This window comes from Lepidochelys kempii, chromosome 9, assembly GCF_965140265.1.
Source record: "Lepidochelys kempii isolate rLepKem1 chromosome 9, rLepKem1.hap2, whole genome shotgun sequence".
In the NCBI taxonomy this organism is placed as follows: Eukaryota; Metazoa; Chordata; order Testudines; family Cheloniidae; genus Lepidochelys; species Lepidochelys kempii.
The window spans coordinates 74541592-74559120 of record NC_133264.1 but is presented as its reverse complement, the minus strand read 5'-3'; the positions used below and the strand labels follow the sequence as shown (position 1 = coordinate 74559120).

At 41.8% G+C, this 17529-nt stretch overlaps 1 protein-coding gene across 8 annotated transcripts in view; it reads right to left on the bottom strand.

Moving 5' to 3' along the window:
- The window catches only part of HDX (highly divergent homeobox), a 111813-nt gene extending 99292 nt beyond the window's left edge, over nt 1-12521 (bottom strand). For 3 of the 8 annotated variants that reach the window (XR_012160937.1, XM_073360902.1, XM_073360910.1), the window contains exon 1: nt 357-4433. The gene's annotated coding sequence lies outside the window, so the exon portion shown is untranslated. Of the gene's footprint in view, nt 1-356; nt 10331-10665 lie in introns of those variants that run through there. The other 5 variants (XM_073360906.1, XM_073360905.1, XM_073360904.1 and 2 more) reach the window with 5 other exon arrangements.
- Nucleotides 12522-17529: the final 5008 nt, after the last annotated feature.

Here is a 17529-nt window from a genome sequence, read left to right as displayed (position 1 = left end):
TAAAATATTTTGCTGTTTTAATGTATATTTCTAGAAGATGTAATAACCCATGCATCAGAACTCAACATTTCAGATGGCCTAAACTGGGACCTAGAATATAATTAATCATCTCTATACCCTTTTCTTAGGGTTAAATGGAGTTTTCTGCTTGTGTAAGCAGAGGGAACTGTTATCCAGTATATAGCTTTTCTCCCACAGGAGAAAGAGATTTGTAGATTTTACTTTATTGTGAACTGCTGGAAGGTTTTTCAGTTGCTGTAAGATTATTCTGTGCTTTAGCCTTTCAGAGACCTTTACACAAAATCAGTAATTTTAAATCCATTAAACACAGATGCAAAAAAATACTGACAATATACCTAAATGCGTAGACTGTTGGTGCTTCATCAGTTGAGACTGAGCCGATCACAACATGTCTTCCAATCTTCTCTCGCTCTGGCCATTCTTCCCCATGCTTGTTCATATCTCCTTGTTAGGAAGTCAGCCCACATCTTTGAAGGCCGACCGCGTGGCCATTTCTGTTCTTGCGGATACCACTCAGATATAGCTGCGGTCCATCTGTTGTCGCTGAGTCAGGCCACGTGTCCCGCCCACCACATTTTGCTGAGCCTGCTTTCAACAACAATATACCTAAATATAACTTTTATAAATTTAATCCTGTTTGAGAGAGACAAAATTTCATTTTAATGAGATTATAAAACACACACACAAAAATTATGCAACAGGCAGTACAAGGCTATGTGTGATGTAAGCATTTTTATGTGTGGAAAATTCAAATGATTTTCTACTAGTTTTTTCTTTTGTGAGGATAATGAGAATATTTCCTACTGTGATATAATAAGATAATATGCCATCTACTGGCAAACCATGTAATATCTTAGTTGCATAAATTTAAACAGTGATTTTGAGATTTTTCAACTATATTTTCATGCTACCTGAAGTTTTTCAAAGTATAATTTTACTATTTCTAATCACAAGTTTTTGGCATATGTACTGAACACTTTGGCATACATTTGCTTGAGCACAAAATATCTTTCTAGCGGTATTAAAATACGTCTCTTTCAATTGTTCAGCAAAAATAACTCTCCCATTAGTGTTATAAGTTAAGCTTCTGTAAGAAGTTCCATCATGTCTTCCTTCAAATCGCTCCTCCAGACACATCTTTTCTGCAACACCTATAGGGAATTAGCCAATGAATAAAGCCTAGTTGAGGAGCGGATAGGAATAGCAGCATTCACTTTATTTTATTTATTTATAATTTCAAGAGCCAGATTTTCCAGTCCCCCCAATATCATTTTGTTCTACATACACTTACACAGCATAAAGAGAACCTAAAGTTCCTGAAGATTCCCATTGGGAAATTCCCCCTGTTCATTGTGCATTTCTGCTGGGATAAAACTGGTGGTGGTTCTGCTGCTTCCTACACCAGAACCATCCCCCTGTGTAAGGGAACAGGGTAGGCATAGTAGGAGAGGAAATGAGAGGGGGCATGATAAGCAAAAGCTCCACTATAGCTAATTCTCATCTGGCGTAAGGTACCTGAAGAACCTCATGGCATCTGCAGATGAGAATCAGAGAGCTTGGACTGGCTCCCTGAAAGCCTTCCTTCTCCATTGAAACCAGACAGAGAATCAAGCCCCAAATGTATATAATTGTATATGATTATATCTCCCCCCCCCTTTTTTTTGTATGTCATTTGTTTTCTTAGGTCCAGATCCTATACTATTCTGGGCTGGCAACCAATGCAGAAGGGATCGATTTAGTGGGTCTACTAAAGACCTACTAAAATGGTGGCAGAGCACTCTCCGGTCGACCCTGGTACTCCAGCTCTCCAAGAAGAGTAAGGGAAGTCGACCAGAGAGCATCTCCTGTCAACACAGCGCAGTGAAGACACCAGGGTAAGTTGACCTAAGCTACATCAACTCCAGCTACGTTATTCGTGCAGCTGGAGTAGCATAACTTAGGTTGATTTACTTCTGTAGTGAAGACAAGCCTTCAGTGTAGACTTCGCAGCCAAAGATTCTGATCCTGCAAACAATTATTCATATACTTAATTTTACATTTTCCCTTTGGAAGAAAAGGATTCCTCTCATGCTTAAAATTAACGACATCTGTGTTTGCAGGTGGAGGGTCTGGATTACAAATGCTTAGAGGCAGGGATCATGTCTTTCTATGTGGTGATACAGTGTCAAACACAAAAGGGCCCCAATTTGATTGGGGCTCTCGGTACTACTGCAGTATAATTATTAAAACATAATAATATTCCCCATTCTTTCTAGAGGTTTGGATCTGAGTTGTAGAAATTCACTACACGTTTGGCATACCAATCTACGTCCAAAGTTTGAAGTAATTTCATTCAAAAGTTGTTTGTTTGGTCTTTGTTTTGAGAAGGACATCTTCTATTATTTTAAAATCTTTATAAGGTGTTTGACAATATACATTTAATTCTCTCCTCCTTTAATAGTTAAAATATTTATTTGAATATCTTTTGCAAAAGCACAATAGCACCTCTTCCCGTCCTCTACTTCCCTTAATGTGTAGCGAGAACACTTTTCATGTCATTTTCACAAACTGTGGTCAAGTGTTATACCTGGATCTTGATCCTATGCTAGCCAAAGGAACTACCTGATTGCAGAAGAAAGGGAGGTACTAGTTAGGAAGAGGACACTAAGATGCTCCTATATTCTTCAGCTACCAAAATTCTATTAAGGAAACATTTACCCCTTTAAATATAGCTTTAAACTAAACCCTGGTAAAGAGAATAGTTTAGGAGTGTGAGAATTCATTCCCAGCTTGGAGGGCTGGAGTTCAGATATATGCCCCCTCCAATTTCATGTATTCTGGATAGAATAAGGTCCTTTTCTTTTCCTGACAATTTGATAATCACTCCCAAATTCTATTGGCCCTAGAAAATCTCAGCTTGGTTGGCAGGATGGCACACAAGCATATGTTATTCAGCTATCTGAATGGAAAGAGGATATAGTTAGAGAAAACAGCCAGTAGGCGGACAATATAATTATTCACTTCTGCAGCGTTCTCCATTTGAGGATTTCAAAGTTGTGTACAAACTTTAATTAAGACTTATAACAAGCTTGTCACCTTATTTATGTCCATACATTTTGTATATAATAATCCTTAATCTTTTATGCTGCTGCTGCTTTCCCTTTATATATTCCCCTTCCTTCTCCAGTGAGCTTTTAACACTTGCTATGATAAAAATAAATAAAACAATCCCCATAAAAACCTCTACACTTGAGGACATCACAGAAAACTTTGTCTGGGAATTCCTTGTGCTGAGCCAGAGAGTCAAGACTCCAAATTTTGACACATTGCCTCTCTTATTATCTGAGGACAGGGGAACCACAATGGTTTTTAAATGCGTCATATTATATAAACATTACCATGGCTTTCTGCTTTGGAATGATACAATATCTCTTAAATTCCCTGAAGAAGAAGATGATACAACGTTCTTGGATTAAAATACTCTTCCTTAATACAGAATGAAACATGTCAAAGGTCCTTTTCTGTTCTGGACTGAGAATAGGTTCACAGCTGCTATTTCTATACTTTGTATCAAATAACCAGAAAAAAAAATATATATGTATAAAAATACGTTAATATGCACACTTGTGGCCACATTAAAAAAAATAGTAGTTTACAGTAGTAGAAGTTTGCCTAGGTATACAAGTTCATGATGGAGCTGAAGCTTAAGAGGTCTGTATTCAATAAGTGGAATGGAAAAGTGTAAAGGGGAGGGATGGTAAAGAAGAAAAAAGGATCAGTGAATTTTTAAAATTAATTGTGGTAATTTTTTTTCTTTCACTGTAGACAGTCCATGGGGTTTGTTTTACAGTGTAGAAAAGCAAACCGAGATGCATAGACTATGAGGGAGAGAAGGTAGGTGAAGGGGAATTAATAGTAAAAGCTACCTATCACGAAAGCCTTGGGACATCCTTGAAGCTAGCAGCTATATATCATGATTTTTGTTTTGAACTTTAGCTTGATGTTTTGGACAAAAATGCATATGTAAATATACACAGTGCGCTTGGTTGCTTAAGACAGGAGCTGAGTGACTTACTCCAAAGGACTGTTTATACTATTTACTCACGTCCCTGGTACTGCCTTTCATGGGAACATAAGCCCACTGTGACTAACTGTATTCCTTATTGTGACGCAGACATGCTCTGGCAGGTGTGTTACATCTGTGTCTGACCATTTTCTTGATATTACACTGAAGGGGTTAATACCGTGTGTTGTCTGCTGAGAGCTAAGAACTAGCTGGTTGTCACACTTACTGTAAGATGTTTGTACGTGAAACAATTTTAGAGTTACATAATATGTAGGATATTATTTTCCAAAACTGGAAGTGAAACTTACCGCCTGAGGCAGAGGAGTCCCAGAGTTAACCCAGGTTTCAGAGTAACAGCCGTGTTAGTCTGTATTCGCGAAAAGAAAAGGAGTACTTGTGGCACCTTAGAGATTAACCAATTTATTTGAGCATAAGCTTTCGTGAGCTACAGCTCACTTCATCGGATGCAAAAGTCAGCACTGAGAAGGAGGGATGTCCTTTGCTTGCTGTTTGGACCAGGTGGAGACTTGAGCATTTACAAAAACACACCCCAGGAGAGCTCTCTGAAGAGGAGCCCCCCACCTTAGCTAAAAGACAATGCCAATGTATCAGAGCAGAAGCAGTGGGCCAAGTTGTGATCCTTTACAGGTGGAGATTCTCTGTCATGGGGGTAGCTCATGAAAGGGGGATCCCAGCTCTCTGGGCTGGGCAAGTGCTGCAAGGACTAATCTTTGGGTGAGAAATACCCTATTAGACTAAGAAGTAACTTGTTTATAAGTATAGGCTATAGATTGTCTTACATTTTTGTTTTACTTGCAACCTTATGTTTCAAAACCATTATATTTGCCTTAATTTGAATCTCTAACTCAAGCTCTGTTAAATAATCTTCAGTTTGGTTTTACTATAGGCACATCTAAATGCCTTATGCTAAGGAGAGTGCTGAAGAGAGGTGAAACCAGGGGACAGGCATGCACTGCTTCCACAGAGGCTGCAGATCAGTACATTGCAGGTGTCCAGAAGATAAAGTAGCATGTATGCATTGCTAACCTGCTTAGAGAAAGAGGCGGGGTTGTGGATCTCAGAGCTGCATGCCTGAATTTCTAGTAGCCAGAGGCTGGAGCATGGATAGGACTTGCTCCTGCTGTTAGCAGGTGGTAGTGATTGCCCTTGGCACCTCAGCTAGTCCCAGAATGTGTCTCACTTATTACATGAGATGAAATATCTGTTCTTCTATTCCATCCAAACCATACACTTGCCAATTTATTATAGCACAGCTAGGTGAGGAGAAGTTGGAAAGAGTAAAGGTTGTCTAGTGATTAATGGCACTAGTCTAGGATGTGGGTTCAGTTCCCTGTTCTGCCACAGACTTCCTGTGTAATCTTGAGCAAGTCATTTAGCCCCTTGGTGCCTCAGTTTGTCATATATAAAATGGGGATAATAGCCCTACCTGTAGGAGGATAAATACATAGAAGGTTGAGATGCTCAGGTACTGTTTCTACCGACTTGTGTCTCCGACATAAATAGATACAGTAGCGATTTGGAAGATATGTATTAGGTCACTGAGCCCATTGGCTTGTAAGGGTATGGTCCTGAAAGAGAGAATTTTAAAATAATGGCAAAAAACTACATCTCTTTTCCAAATGTTGGCACTTGCCCACCTTTTTCTCAAAGTAATTAGTAGTGCTGGGCTTCTGCTAGATGCCTCTTTTCTCTGAAGTTTCAGATAGCCCAAGTATCAAGAAAATTCCCTTTTCATCTCTGTTTGGCTAAGATAGTATGCCAATTCTTTCTAGATGGAGGCCTAGCCACCATCATCAATGCCTTTGTTATCTTAAAGCGATGCCCACTCCAACTTACTCTATCTGGGACTAACTTTGATGTACTTAAAAGCTTCAGGTAGTGTAGAATGTAGCTTTCTGCCTTTTACGTAGGACAGATCAAAAGGATCATGTTGCTTCTTTGCTGTATATTCTACACTGCCTGCCAGTTCACTTCTGGATGAAATTCAAGTAACTTTCTACTGTCTGTAAGCCTTAAAAGGGTCCCAGTTACTTCACAGACCAGCTCTTTTCCAGAATGCCACCATGACAAGGGTACTCAGAAAGAATTGTTTTAGCTGTCTATTCCAAGGTTGAAACACATAGTAGGCAACATTGGATACATTTGCCTCCAGAGCATGACCTCTCTGAAAAAACGTGATGCTGAACCTGGATACATTTACAATAAAAGGCTAAACATATCACCTTGTTCAGAGTTTCGCACCTCAAATGACTATATGGGTCTTGGAATCTCAGGGCACTTATTGTTCAAGTTGCCATTTGCCATCTATAATGTTTGCTAGGGAGCTGGACCAGCTACTGTGGAAGTTTAGGAAGTTATATTAAAGATCTTTATGGAACCCTTTAGTATTGTGAAATGCACCCATACCACGATACTGAGCATCCTTGAAATTAAAAATAAATAATATCAGTTAACAGTGTAATGCCTAACTTTGATCTTTTTGTAGAGTTTAAGGCCAGAAAGGACCATTAGACCATCTAATACGACCTCCTATACAGGATACCCCTATACTAAGCCCAAAGACTTTAGACTAAAGCATTTCAATAGTCAGGGGACTAAACTATGTGTCACAAGTAGAAAGCTTGTGACCAAGCTGCCCCAAACTGCAATGGCAGGGAATTGATTAGGTGAGGCATACTCAGAGGATCTCAGCAGATGAACCATGCCCCAAGCTACAAAGGAAGGCAAAAAAAAAAGGGGGGGGTCCCTGCCAATTTGTCCTGGAGCACATTCCGTCTCAACCCCAAATCCAGTAATCAGTATAAGCATTAAAGCAAGACACACCAGCCATGTATCTAGAAAGAAGATTCTCTGTATCACCTTAGCAAACTGTTCCATCTGGTCTGGTGTCACATCTCTAGCTGTGGCCAATCACTGATGCTTCAGAGGAAGGTTTAAAAAAAAAATGCCAGAACACATCTAGTTAATTGTGCATCGGGGAAAAAAAAAATCCTTTCTGACCCCTGTAGGTAACCTGCTGAAGCCCTGAAGCATAAAGATGTAATTTTTCTCATGATCTTAAATGCAGAGCTGAAAGTTTTCTGAGCATGTTGAGGGTAATGCAGACAAGTACAATATTTTCCAAATGTTCTAATTACAAAACCCCCAGTTATTATAAAATATTACTTAAGTAATAACAACAACAACAACAAGTAGCTACTTGGATCTAAGAACACAACTTGTCCCAATATTCCCCTGTCTCACAATCTTTTGCCTAGTGTAAAACAACCCTTCATCAATAATTCTTATCCCACCTGACTTATACTGTCCTTTCAGACTTACCCTTGCCCTCTGAAATTTGTAAGATAAGTACATGCAAAGGTCAAAATAACATTATGAGAAGGTTTTAAAATCCAGTTTCTTATTCAAGGGTTCAGTTTTCAATAATCTCATAAGCATATGTTATTTTGACCTTTGCATATAATTTTGCAAAAGTATTGGGGAGTGACTCTGGGCAAACAGAACAGCTGTTAGGCAGTTGTGCCTCAGGGACCCCTTGGTGACAGATGGCACATAGGTGTATAGGGTTTTATAGGGATCCCCAAGGTTTGATATCTGCATAACATTTTACCAAAGGGTGGCATGTGAAGTCTCTACCAGGAGCCAGTTCCCACTGATTATCATAATCAGTTGCAAAATGTACAGATAATATTAAGGAGTTATGTATGTATGTTGAATATTGTGTTCTTAAGGTCTTGGTGTTAAGGCAGGTCACCAAGAAGTGATGTACCTCGGAGATGTTCCTTTCAGGGAAGAAGTAACCACCTAATCCCTGGCTTGGCCATTTGTGTATTGTATGCCTATTTGCATACTGAGCCAAGTGAGAATTGACAGATTACAAAATCTCCAAGAAGGGAAATCTACAGGAAGAAACAAACAGCAGGGGGTGTCCTGTTTATGAGCAAAGATAAAGAACTGATCTGGTACATCTTGCAGAGTAATGAGACACACTGAATCCATCATCTAGGAGGCAAACTGACAGCATCCATGTCTCATGAAAGAAAGATCAGAGCCCGTCTGGCTGTAAAGCACTGCAAGCATTTTGGGTGAGCAATACTTTATTAGACATGAGAGTATCTTGTTACGTAAGTCAAGACTCTGGAATGAATGTTATAATTTGATTTTCTGTATAACCATTTGTTTCCAATACTTCTACTTGCACCTCTATGCTTTGTTAAACAAATATTTTTTTTCACTATAAACAAGTCAGGGTGCTGTGAGTTAAGCAAAGCAGTGATCTGAGGTGTACTGCTTTTTTGGAAGCAGTGGATTAGTAAAAACAGAGTGTGCCGTTGAACTAGGGGTTAAACATTCCAGGGAGATGCTTAGGGGGCTCCAGATTTGGAGTGTGCCTATTGCTAACCTGTAGAGTAACAGCAGTCCTATGAGGGCTAGAAGGGAGTACTTGTATTGTCTGAGGCTGATGGAGTTGGGGAGCTGACCCACAGCAGGATCAGACAAGGCTTCCTCAAGCTAAGGGCAGGTGGTAAGGAAGTGCCTCACAATGTTCCAGCATTCAATAATGTCTCTGAAATAGCTTTTAATAGTGTCTCTGAAATAGCAATTAAAGTATGTTATACTGAGACAGGAAGTGTTAGCCAGGATTTGGGGTTTATTCCTTGTTTTCTTAGTGAAGAATTCAATCCAATATTTAGATGCAAATGTCTAGCTTCCTAAAGTTTGGGACAAGTTTTAGACACTAAGTTTTGGCTTCTCCCCATATAAAGACCAGAGAGATTTGCAAAATTTTAATCTAATTCAGTTTGGTTTTCAAACATCTCAAAAATATAGGGGGATATGGATCCATGGCCTTACTTCAGGGGCTCCTCTGTTATGTGGCTCACAAAGGGATCTTTAACTTCCACCTAGACAGCTATCAGAGATGGACGGAGAGGAACTCAGTTTAGTATCTTACCTGAAAATCTGAACAACTAACGGTGCACTCCATTGTACTACAGAAGAGCTTTGCTTGTTTTCCACATAATTTATACTTGAGGCCAAAGTTTTAAGTGCATATACCACATTTGAACAGGCAAACAGACATTTGCATGTATAGAATGGATTGTCAACTGCTTGAGTGCATATTGAATATTGGTATTGACAATCACATGTGTAATCGTTCAAATGCAGAATTCATAGACATCAGGTCTAGACAATTTTACTCACTGCTTGAGTAAATTGTTTGTGTACATTCAATTATAATAATTAATTTGGACCAAGATAAGGTCCACGCTGCCAAGATTTAGGAATACAGTAGAGACCTTGTGATTGGTTTCATCTAATAATTTTTGATAGAAAGCCCACACAAATCCACTAATCACCCAAAAAGATTTTAGGGCACAGTAGTAACACATAAATTCATTATGAGAATGCTTGGTAAAGGTGTCTCAGCTCACCTTGGACAACTTCAACAATTACTGAAATAAACAGAACCAGAAAAAGGACAGTAGTTGGTATTTGGAAAGGGCACACTCATAATTATATACTCTAGTCATGTCTTTCTAACATAATAGTGAAAATACAGCAGTACTTGGTAGCTCAGAGCATAAAATAGATGAGTGGTAGGAAGCTGATCAGAATCTTGAGTTTTACAAACAGAAAATAATCTATTTGGTATAATCTGGGGGAAAGAATAATCAATCTCCTTCTATAAATGTCCAAAAGCCAAAGCTATTACAACAAACAAGAAATGCATCCCAGCAAGCCTCATGCCTGATGTATTTGCCTTGGAGCACCTGCATTACTGTAATTGTCTGGGCTTCATAATTAATGAGAACTGTTGGAACATATCAAAACCCCCAAGCTTCAGCTTCCACTGACTGATATAGCTAACTTCCAACTCAGGAAACACAAAGATGGACAGCACAGTATTGGTAAGCAGTTGTGTATTAGATGATCACATTGCAATTTTGGAGGACACTCCGTTTACTAGCCCAAAATACATGGTTGTGCAAGAGCAAACATAAAAAAAACAGACAAAATCATTTGAGATTCTAGAAAGCTCTTTGTTTTTGTTGACTAATGTAAAACAGGACATTGAAATAAGCAAATGGGAAATAGTAACTGTTGGTTCGGTAGGCAAAGAATAAAACATGAAAATAACTTCATTAACTTTGGCCTCAGATGCTATGTATATACAGGTTTCAGAGTAGCAGCCATGTTAGTCTGTATCCACAAAAAGAACAGGAGTACTTGTGGCACCTTAGAGACTAACAAATTTATTTGAGCATAAGCTCACGAAAGCTTATGCTCAAATAAATTTGTTAGTCTCTAAGGTGCCACAAGTACTCCTGTTCTTTTTATATATGGACAGGATCTCTAGCTGTGGTTGAGATTAAGTTAATGCAGCTGAGGAAGATGGGGGTGGGGCACAAAGCTGGCTTCGTGATTTATTTGTGGCTTCCGGATTCTGGAGTTCAGGGGACTGAATCATCCTCCAGCTTGACTGTGAGCAGCCTCAGACTGCACATTTGCTGAATTGCTAAGCATTAATGTTTTAAGGCACTTTATTTAAGATAAATATTTGTAAGTGAACATACTCTGTTTTTTGTTTGCAGTCTTGCTGTAGGCATGTTGGTCCCATGATAAGAGAGATAAGGTGGGTGAGGCAATATCATTTACTGGCCCAACTTCTGTTGGTGAGAGATACAAGCTTTCAAACTTACACAGAGCTCTTCAGGTCGGGGAAAGGTACTGAGGGCAGGTCTACACTTAAAACACTGCATAGGCATAGCTGCACTGAGCGACGTAGTTATACCATAGGTTTCAGAGTAGCAGCCATGTTAATCTGTATTCGCAAAAAGAAAAAGGAGTACTTGTGGCACCTTAGAGACTAACAAATTTATTTGAGCATAAGCTTTCGTGAGCTACAGCTCACTTCATCGGATGCATAGTAACTCTGTAGTGTAGACCACAGCTTAGAGCAGTGGTTCTCAACCTGTGGCCCAATCAGCATACCGCTGTGGTCCATGTGACATCCTCAGGGCCATACAGGTAGTATATAGAGCCTGTGGAGGGGGCCCACATTACACCGAGAGCTGCATATGCAGCGTACAATGGTAAATAGGTTTAGAACCACTGGTTTAGAATGTCATGGCTAAATACAAGATGGACCAGATTGTTAAACATAGGGAGTTCATTTTGAATGGTCTCTTGTACTGTGTTAAGTGGGCAGTTAACACTTTCTGCAGTCGTAGGACAAAGGAGGGTAAGTGGGTTACAGACCTTTCTAATGAGCTATAAATCCAGTGTCTTTACTGTCTGTGATTTTTAGTATCTAACAACGTTATGATTTAAGGTCCCAGGCTCATCTTTTGAAAGTGTTGTGCAGATTTCCTTTGAGGATGAGGACTGGGGAGTCAGCTATGGTGTTATGGAGGTGAGGGTGTTTATCATCCTAGCCGTGGACATATGTCTCTATTGGTGCAAAAACTACCCCAGGCATACCAAGAAATCTTATCTACAGCCAGGCATTCAGATACCACAGAATATGCTCCAAAGAGAAAGTCCTTAACACACTTAAAATCACCTCCAGCAAATAAGGACACACCACCAGAGAAGTAGATCACATCATGGAATGGGCCACCCAAGTACCCCGAGAGAGTATTAATATGGCGCAAAAAAATCAAACCTCCAACTGCACGCCCCTTGTTGTCACCTGCCACCCCTCACTGCAACCCCAAAGGGGTATCATTAAACAATTACAACCAATGGGACCACCTCCTGAAAGAAATCTTTCCTGAACCCCCTCCTTTTCTGGCCTTGAAACAACTCCTGAACTCTGGAGCTTATTCCGATGATGAGCTTGTCCACAGACCAGGACACACATAAAGCAGCACTGAAGCCAATCCTAACAAAAGAAGCAAAACCTGCAGACATATCTCCACTGCTATGATGATCAATATCCCTTCACAATACACCTTTCAAGATCCATGGGTCCTATACATGTTTATCACCACATATGTCATCATCATCCAGTGCACTAAATTCCCCAACAGCATGGGAGTAACCGGACAATGGCTGCATTCTCAAATGAACACAGAAAAATGATAAAAGTCAAAAACACCATGTGACCCAGGAGCAAACACTTTTCACAAAAAAAATCACTCCATATCACACCTCTCAGGCCTCATTCCCAAAGGAAATCTGAACACAACCTTAAAAAAACCTGCCTACATTTACAATTTTGCTAGATACTAAAAATCATCGACTCAGTAAAGATATTGGATTTATGGCTCATTACAATGATCTGTAATCCACTAACCTCCTCTTTGTCCTATAACTGCAGGAGTATTAACTGACCACTTCACCTTGAATGATCTCTTGCAATATGTGTTAATTCCTGTTGTATCCTGGCAGCAGACAGTACAGTAGGTCTGCAAACCACAGTCATTGAACAACCGCTTCCGCTGCAACTCTGCTCGGCTGCTCTTGTCTCGCAATACCATGGCAAGTGTTTTTTTTGCCTTCTTATCTGTGCTAGCCTCTGGGACGGAGATGCTAGTCTCCGCGTTGAAACATTTTCAGCTGTGGGAGGAAAAAAAGGGAGATTAAAACTGAAAAAGACACATTGGCCATTTAAAAGGAGGAGCTGTGTTTTCGGGTTAACGTGCAGCACAAACCCAACTAACCCCCCCACACATACCCAATTCTCTGGGATGATCACTTCATCCCTCCCCCCACCGTGTGGCTAACAGTGGGGATGATTTCTTTTCCGTCATAGGCAAACAGCCCAGCAGGAACGGCCACCTCTGATGTCCCCTTAATAAAATTCCCCTATTTCAACCAGGTGACCATGAATGAAATCACTCTCCTGAGGATAACACAGAGAGCTAAAGAACAGATGTTGCTTGAATGCCAGCAAACACCAGGACTGCACGCTGCCATGCTTTCTTATGTAATGATTCCAGACTACGTGCTACTGGCCTGCCGTGGTAAAGTGTCCTACCATGGAGGACGCAATAAGGCTGCCCTCCCCAGAAACCTTTTGCAAAGGCTTTGGGAGTACCTCCAGGACAGCTTCATTGAGCTGTCCCTGGAGGATTTCCGCTCCATCTCCAGACACGTTAACAGACTTTTCCAGTAGCTGTACTGGCTGCGAATGCATCCCAAGTCTTGAGGGCAAATTAAACATTAAACACACTTGCTCTTAAACTGTGTATTATATTTACAAAGGTACCATAAGGCGAGGGAGGCAATCCATCACTCCGGTGCTGCACCTAAGACTTGCCAGTTCTATAAGGAGCTGGACGCTATCCTCGCTGGTGACCCCAGCTCCACTGCCAAGAGCCCCGTGGACACTTTGGTGGGCCTGGAGGCAGCGGAAAGAGGACCTAACCTGGAGGGTGAAGTCATTGATGAAGAGGTGGAGTTAGATGATGATATGGAACTCCCAGTGGGGCAGGCAGCCAGGAACTGTTCACCGCTATGGAGGTGTCTAGCTAGTCTCGGCAGCTGCTCTCTGGGGAACAAGAAGCAGGAGAGGAGATGCCTGGTAAGTGGCTGTGGTTTACGTAGTGCGGAGGTGCTTTCAGGTATAGAAATGAACATGGCTGGCTGTGTTTCTGTGTGCTGGACATTCCCCTGTGTAGCTAATCAGTATGGTGGAACAGGGCGTTGATGCATACAGAGATCTCATGGGAATCCTCCAGAGAGATCTCCAGGAAAGTTTCCTGGAGGTACTCGGAAATCCTCTGCCGAAGGTTCCTTGGCAGAGCTGCTTTGTTCCTTCTCCCATTGTAGGAAATTTTCCTCGCGCCGTTCAGCAATCACTTGTGCAGGTAACAAAGCGGCACACAGGCGAGCAGCATAGGGACCAGGGCGGAAGCCACAAGAGTGTAGTAGATGTACCTTTGCTTCCCTGCTTACCCTTAAGCAGTGAGATATCTGCTGCAATGACCCCCACCTGTGGAAAAGTGTGGGAGAATTTTAGAATTTTTTCCCTAGTGGGCTGTACCGCAACCCGTGCAGAGTACTCTTTTCCCCATGTAGAGCGCCCTCATCCCCAGCCACCACTCACCATGCTTTGGGTGTTCGCAGAAATGTGTGCTTGCCAAAGGTGAGTGAGAAAGTGATAGTTATGTTACAAAAGGTGTACTTTGCTGAAATGTTTCAATGTTGTGCATGAACTTAATCATGCTTCTGTGCATTGTTCCTTCTACTTCGGCAGATGTGGCTTTCAGGAACACCCCACACACACTAGCCAAACGTCTCCACCAGATAAGAAAGTGTCCAAGACACAGCAAAGAAGACATGTTCCAGGAGGTACTGCACTTCTCCAGTGCAGAGAAAAGGAAACATAAAGAGCGGAGGGAAGCCGAAAATCAGAACAGAAAAGAAAATCAGGAGTTTAAGGACGCTACTGAGTGGATGATTAAAGTCATGGGGGAGCAAAAGCAGATGCTGAAGTCCGTAATAATACTGCAGACTGAGCAAATGCGTCCCCATCCTTCCCTGCAGCACATTCAGAACTCTTTTCCATGCCTCTCCAAACTCCGCCCACACTGTGCTTTCCACTTTCCGGGACTTCTTGGTTTCCCCTTCACTCCACCCCCTCAGACAACTTTCAAAATGATAGCTGGACCTACACACAGCTCTGAAAGTCTGCTCTTCCCTGGTACCTCCTTTCCCACCAAGCATATTTGGGGTGGGGGGAGGAGTTTCTTGTGCAATAAAAACAAAGTTTTTGAATGGTAACATCTTTATTTGTGTCTTACAAACTGAGATAGCAGGCACTACCAATACATACACAGGCAGTTTAATCATCTGCTTATGGGAATGTAAGGCCCAAAACGTCATCATTGCTCCCTAGGAAAACTATATGTAATGTAACATTGCAGCACCCATCACAGAGATAAACATTACTGGTTCTCATTTTCAGAGTGTTGCCTCAAAGCCTCCCTGATTCAAATTGCCCCCCTCTGGGCCCCTCTGATAGCCCTGGTATCTGGCTGCTCTAAATCAGCAGCCAAGCAGTCTGTCTCAACACTCCACCCCTGAGTAAACCTTTCACCCTTAGCCTCACAAAAATTATGCAACATACAGTACACGGCTATGACCATGGGAATATTATCCTCACTGAGGTCTAACCTGCCACAAAAGCATTGCCAGCATACCTTTAATCTGCCAAAGGCACATTCCACTGTCATGCGGCATCTACCAAGCCTGTTGAACTGCTTCTTACTGCCATCCAGGTTTCCCATGTAAAGTTTCATGAGCCACAGCTGTAAGGGGTATGCCGGGTTTCCCAGGATCATTGTGGCCATTTCAACATCCCCCACTGTAATCTTGTGATCTGGAAAGAAAATCCCCACTTGCAGCTTTCTATACAGTACGGTGTTCCTGAAGATGTGTGCGTCATGCACCTTCCCAGACCATCCCACGTTGATGTCAATGAAACGGCCACGGTGATCCACAAACACCTGCCACACCATGGAGAAGTATCCTTTTCTATTGGTGTACTCCGTCGCAAGGTGGTCTGGTGCCAAAATTGAAATGTGTGTGCCACCTATCACCCCTCCACAGTTAGGGAAACCCATTTCTGCAAAGTCGTCCACTATTTCACACACATTTCACAGAGAAATGGTCTTTCGTCACAGGATGCGATTAATTGCCCTGCATGCTTGCATTGATGCAGCCCCAATGGTCGACTTGGCACCTAACCAGTAGAAGTCTGGAGTTGCCGACTTCCACACAGCAATTGTCACACACTTTTCTACCAATCGGGTAGCTCTCATTCTGGTGTCCTTGCGCCGCAGTGTTGGGGTAAGCTCCATGCACAGTTCCAGGAAGGTGGCTTTCCACATCCAAAAGTTCTGTAGCCACTGCTCATTATCCCACTGTCACGGTTCCTCCCCCACTCTGAACTCTAGGGTACAGATGTGGGGACCTGCATGAAAAACCTCCTAAGCTTATCTTTACCAGCTTAGGTCAAAACTTCCCCAAGGTACAAAATATTACCCCCGTTATCCTTGGACTGGCCGCTACCACCACCAAACTAATACTGGTTACTGGGGAAGAGCTGTTTGGACGCGTCCTTCCCCCCAAAATACTTCCCAAAACCTTGCACCCCACTTCCTGGACAAGGTTTGGTAAAAAGCCTCACCAATTTGCCTAGGTGACTACAGACCCAGACCCTTGGATCTTAAGAACAATGAACAATCCTCCCAACACTTGCACCCCCCCCCTTTCCTGGGAAATGTTGGATAAAAAGCCTCACCAATTTGCATAGGTGACCACAGACCCAAACCCTTGGATCTGAGAACAATGAAAAAGCATTCAGTGTTTTACAAGAAGACTTTTAATAAAAAATAGGAGTAAATAGAAATAAAGAAATCCCCCCCTGTAAAATCAGGATGGTAGATATCTTACAGGGTAATTAGATTCAAAAACATAGAGAACCCCTCTAGGCAAAACCTTAAGTTACAAAAAAGATACACAGACAGAAATAGTTATTCTATTCAGCACAATTCTTTTCTCAGCCAATTAAAGAAATCATAATCTAACACATACCTAGCTAGATTACTTACTAAAAGTTCTAAGACTCCATTCCTGTTCTGTCCCTGGCCAAGACGACTACAGACAGACACAGACCCTTTGTTTCTCTCCCTCCTCCCAGCTTTTGAAAGTATCTTGTCTCCTCATTGGTCATTTTGGTCAGGTGCCAGCGAGGTTACCTTTAGCTTCTTAACCCTTTACAGGTGAGAGGAGCTTTCCCCTGGCCAGGAGGGATTTCAAAGGGGTTTACCCTTCCCTTTATTATTTATGACACCCACACTTGCATGATGATACGATCCCATCATTAATGCTGTTTCCTGAACCCAAAAGCAACGGTCCACCCTCTGCAGCTGTCCTGCGAATGCCAAAAGCAATCTAAAGTTGCTCCTATCCATATCAAACTGCATGTCAGGCAATTGGGAGTCGTCTTCAGTTAGGAACTTTTCAATTAACTGCACTGTCATCCACAATGTCTTCATGACAGTTGGCAGAGCATAGGAGAGCAGTGTGGGATCCATCCCTTCTCACAAAGATTCCAGGGTGCACAGCAAACTAGGGCAGTTGAAAAATGCCATGAAAGAAAGCCAGAAGCCCATGAATGTTGGGACAGAAAGGAATGCATTGTGGGACATTGAGCCCAGTCCCAAGATGTGCCACAATCTGCTCTGCCTTCCCATAAGACCTAGCAGCAGAAGGTGTCAAGCTGGACTGTAGGATAGGTACCCACAATGCACTACTCACACTGTTGATGCTAGTGCCCCAAGTGTGGATGCGCTCTGTTGACAGAGTGAGTGAGTGCTTATTATAGCACTTTGAGTGTAGACATAACTTTTGTGGACAAAATTGTGTAATGTAGACAAAGCCTAACACTCTACTTTGACATGACTTGAAAAAAAAAATCTTACCAG